Raw genomic sequence first — 5,616 nt, 5'->3', positions numbered from 1 at the left:
GTTAGTTTCACCTTAGACAAAACTTCCAGATGCCCCCTCCTAATCCCATAAGTTGGCTTTCATGTCCCTCTTTGGCCTCTACTGCAATCCCTGACTCCTTGTGTCTTGCACTGTGTTGTCATCTTTGACTTGTCTGTCTCCCCATTCAAATAATAGCTTGGTAATAATGGAGTCTATGTCTTGTTCTTCATTATATCCCCAGGACTGAGTTCAGTGCATAGTACATAGTAGATATTTATAGAATAGTGGTTTAAATGAATGTTGAATAGAAGCTAAATGTACACACAGAATGGGAGAAAAAGTATCATCCTTCTCTCATGTTTGGGCATTTTCATGGGTATTGTGATAGATTAACTAATGGGCAGCTTGGAACACCCAGCTGAACCCAATAAGCACAGTGCTAGGTGTGGAATGCCCACCTGAGGATTGTTGCCAACAGCATAAAAGGAGAACTAGAGAGGAAGATAGGATGCTGTTGAGCTCTTGAAGAAGCTTATCGTGCTGATTTTCCTAGTATGAACTCAGCTGTTCTCATTATCACAGGATCTCAGGTCCCCACTGTCACTGAGGATGGCTGCAGTTTCCAGAGGTGCTCTGATCCTTACCTTGAGCACTGCTTCCTGGCTCCAATATAGATCTTTCAGTCTGCTGGCACAGATCCTTCATCCCACTAATACAGAATTTCTAGCTTCCTTTCCTGACCTTTGGGCCTTTCCAGCACAGAACCTTGATATCTAGGCCTACAGTTGGACCTGTGGAAGACCACTCTAGGTCTTCAGCTGGACTTGTGCAGGACATTGCTGTGCTGTTTAAGCCCTCAGATGGATTCTTTGGGTCTCTGCATTCATTCTTCTTCACTTGACTTTTTGGGTTAATATTATTAAAAAATCCTATAAATTATGTGTCCTGTATTAAATCTATTCCCTTGAAAATCTTGACAATGAGTACATTCTGAAAAGGTGATTTTTTTTCAAGACATACCTTGATCATAAGTCAGGCAAAAGTTGACCTTTAAGTGAGGGAACTAATACTCCTGACCCCAATGGAATAATTATTTTCTTTTCCCATGAATATGGATAGGATCCACTTTGACATGAGGCTCTGTGATCCAACAATGGAATTCATGGAAGAGCAAAGATAGTTGTGATGAAAAAGCCAGGTCTAGTCACTCTGGAAAATTATTTTACAAATGCAGTATTCTTCCCAAAGGTAGAAATTAAGTTATCAACCAACCACCCATCACTCATGAATACTTATAAAACATCTCCCCAAAGTTCTCTCCAATCCTGATTCTTCTACTGTGTACACCCTTCTATGTTTATCTCATTGCTGAGATGCTGCACTGGTGATCATACGAGCAATTGAGCCAGCAGAAAAGGAAGAACAAACTAGAAGAATGTATTTATCCATTTTAAAGAAACCTCCCACAAATTGTACATACCACCTCTTACTTATTGGGTAAAACTGTGACACATGGCCACACCTTGCTGCAGGGAAAGTTTGGAACCTTTATTCTAGGCAGCCATGTGCTCCACTCTGAAAAACAAATTGTTTTACTCTGAGAGACAGAAAGATTGCATAGGGAGGTTAAGTCTGGTAGGGTAATCAGGTATCCATGGCAGTTCCCCCCTACTGACCCAACCTGTACCTTGTGTCACATTTCACAGGAGTCTCTGACACATGTGACAGCAATGAAAAGTTACCATGCTGCATCTCAAGACTTACAGGACCCACTGGTGTATGACATGAGCCATCAGATGGAAAAATTAGAAAACTTTTCACCTTCCCTCAGAGCTTCATGCCCCTTTACATCATCTCTCCCCCACCTCCATTTGTCTTACACCACATTATTTGAAATTCAAAAAGAACGAATTCTAATTCGTTCATGGTTAGAATTCTAATTCTAACCTTGATCCAGAAGACCCAGGTTTGAATCTTAGATAAGTCACTGACTAGCTGTACAGACTTAAACCATTTAACCTATTTGTTTCTCATCTGCAAAATGGGGATTACAAAATCACATGCATTGCTTCAAAGACTAAGTGGCTCATTGTAAGGGCTCAGTAAATAGGAGCTGCTATTACCACCTTGCCTCTCTCCATCACTGAGGTCCTTGCTGCTGCCTTCCTCATAATCACTCAATAAGTGCAGTTTATTAAAAGAGTCTCCCTCCCAGAGCTAAGCCACATGGTTTTCAGAGAATCGATAAGTTAAGCCACTCAGCATAAGCAGACAGGCTATAAATAAAATTAGACTGGAGGACTGTCCCAGATAGAAGAAATCTCTGTTACCCTGATTGGTCATTTTTTTCTGTTTGTTGCTGTTATCTCTACTGTTCATAACAGCAATAGCTGTCATTTATCAAATGCTCCCTCTGTGCTGAACACTATAATTTTTAATCCCCACAATGGTCCCCTGGGGACAGTTTTCACATTCCCCTTTCACAGATGTGGAAACTAAGTTCAAAAGTGGGTAATAACTTGCCAAAAGCCACCCAGAGCCATACTGGTATTTGGATCCAACTCTAAAACAATGTTTTACATTTGCTCCTTTTCATATCTTTTAATGTGGAAAATCTCCCCAAAACCATAGAAATTTTAAAAAAAATGTTCCATTACATCACTCTTTCTTTTGAAGTCTGTAATGAAAGAATAAGTGAAAAGTTTACCTGAGCCCCTCCAACCTCTTCCCTCAGAGACAATAACTGTTAGCACATCATTTTCACGCTTATGAAATTTATTATGCTTTAACTTGTCATTCTCCCTGTTTCAAATAAGTCATTTCAAACAGGAGGAACTAAGATAGCTGTGTTTCAGTCAGCAAGGGGAAATCACTTCCATTCTGTATCTTCTGGGTGGTTTTTGGAAGTATTTCATTTTCATTCATTCATTCATTCATTCAACAAACAATAACCAAGCACCTCGTCCTTGTTAAGAACTAAGTAGCTGTTTAGAACACCAAAATGAATAAGACTTAGTTTGTGTCTAGGCAGAGTCGCCCACCTAAGCCCATCCCTTTTATAACACAAATTTAAAGAGCTATCAACAAGATGAGGGCCAAAAATATGGAGTAAATCTAGAGACCTCAGACGTGTAAACTGGAAAATTGCCAACCTAGGGAAACTAATGCTCCAGAATTAGAGGCTGTACTGAAGGCAGGTTACTCCAAGCAGAGGCCAATAAGTGAGGTAAGTGAGGCCCAGAGGTCTCATGTGAGTTAAAATGTCATGAAAGTGTGAGAAAGCAATGGGATTGGGACTAGAAAAGGAATCTAGGCCGGAACTAGCACTCTGAACTGTTCACTGTGCACCTGCCGTTCTGATCAGTAGAGAGCCTCCTATTCTGGAGAGAAGATGGATGCTCAACCTGAGGAATGTTAATGAAGGAGAGAGATGCCAGCATTTAAAAATCCATTATCAGGGATGGTGTTTGGCAATTTAAAACTGAAATGCCGATATGCTGTGTGGATGAGCTTGAAAACATCATGCTAGGCTAAAGAATTCCATCAGAAAAGATCATATATTGGCATTTTGCAATTATGCAAGATGTCCAGAATAGGCAAATCTATAAAGACAGAAGGTGGACCAGTGGTTAGTAGCACGGGGATGTTGGAGGGAGATGAAGTGTGACTGCTAATGGGCACAGAGTGTTTGCTTTTGACATATACAGTCACCGCAATAATCAAGGTAGAGAGCATTCCCATCTTCCCAAAAGTGCCCCCTTCTCCTTTCCCAAACAAATCAGTGCTTTCTAACACCGTGGATTATATTCACCATTTCCAGAATTTCGCATAGTGGAATCATCACAGACGTCTTCCTTTGTGTGTATACCTCCGGAGCCCTCCCAGGGTGGCATGGTCTTCTATTTATCGAGTTCAAGGGCCTGATGATAGATGAGCATCCCTTCCTAGGAGTCTCCTGCCTTTCTGGGACAGACCCAGCTACCATCTGTTCTCACATGCCGTGTTCTCACCCACCATTAGCCACTGGCCCCTGAATTTAATTTTCCCCATAGCTTCCCCTGGGAAATCTGGGTTTAGGGTGCTTCATACTGTCCTGGATGCTGCTGAGCCACTTATCACTTCTGGACCCTTCAGTTTTAATCTGATAGTGGCAGACTTGATAGAGATGCTCACGGTTTTATTCACCCTGCCAGTTCCAGTTTTGAAAATTCATACAGTAGCTGACCTTGGCCCATTGTCCAGACAGACAGTGTCATGCTGATGGACTGCACTAGATAAATGACTTTCCCTCTACTCCTGTACCTCATCAGTGAGGAGATGCTATAACATATGGGGCTGAGACACACAGTGAGTGGGAGTGGCTAAAGACTGTCTTTGTGATCTTTACAGCACCCCCTCAGAGGGTGGTTCAAGCTGTTACCCTGAATATTCAGAAGGGATCCCATTCCAATCATCCCAGGTGCTGTAGTATATATATTCACAGGGATGTTTGGTTCCTCTCTGCCCGCCTCCCAGAACACTAAATTTCAGAGGGCATCTGTGATGGCCCTACCTGATCCTTGATGCTTGTAATATCACTTCAGACACAAGATGATCAATAAGTATGTGTTTTCAAAGCTACTGAAGGGACAGAAGGAGGTGAAGGAAGGGAGGGAAGAAATAAAAAGGAAGGAGAGAGGAAGCTACAGATCATATTATCCAAGTCTTTCTGTAGCATATGTAACAAAATGAAATCTGAGTAAGCAGAATATCAAGTCCTCTTGTACTTAAACTGTGGATTTGGTTGGGTCCCCAAAAGACATTTGCTTATGTGTGAATTCCAAGTGAATATGGTCTGATTTGGAAATAGGGTCCTTGAAGTTATAATCAAGTAAAGTCATTTGGCGTAGGATGGACCCTAAATTCAAAATGAATAGTGCAAAAAAGAGGACACACAGAGGAATCCCATCCATGTAATGAAACAGACAGAAATGGAGCAAGGCATCCAAAAACCAAGGATCAACAACCAAAAACCAGATAAAGGAAGCAGGCTTTTTCCCTAGAGCCTTCTGAGAGAGCCTAGACCTGCTGATACCATGATTCTGGACTTTTTGTGTCTCCAGAAACATCAAAGAATATGTTTCTGTTATTCTATGTCATCCGTGTTTGTAGTGATCCGTTATGACAATCCGAAGAAATGAATACATCCATCCATCCTTTGGGATTATAATTGCCTATTTGCTTGTCTGATTCCCCCTTTAAAAGGCAGATGCCATGACTCATTCATTTTAGGAATTCTAGTCCAAGGACAACACAAGGCCTGGCGGAGAGTTGCTGCTTAGTCTCCATTCACTGAGTGGACAGGGGTAGAAAAGATGGTAGCAGCTATGAAGGACCTTCTGGGCCTCTCCAACACAAGTAGTTGCATTTTTATATTTTTCAGTCTCAAAGACATCACCCCTGCAGTGCACTTCCTCTTCCCCAGAAAATGGAACTGAAGAAACCATCTTATGTAGTTGGGAGGATCAGGAGATTGAAAACAAACTGACTTCCTTTCTGCCCCGAGACCCCATGCTACCACCGCTTAGCTACAGACAACCTCATCACCAACCCACCCTCTGTCCGTAAAAGTCCTTCATGCAGACAAACAGCAGGATTGCTTATAAGAACAAAGTT

The sequence above is a fragment of the Cavia porcellus genome, unplaced genomic scaffold, assembly GCF_034190915.1.
Source record: "Cavia porcellus strain 051 isolate PalLab524CR breed Dunkin Hartley unplaced genomic scaffold, mCavPor4.1 scaffold_16, whole genome shotgun sequence".
NCBI lineage: Eukaryota > Metazoa > Chordata > Mammalia > Rodentia > Caviidae > Cavia > Cavia porcellus.
Note: the sequence above shows the minus strand (reverse complement) of the source record.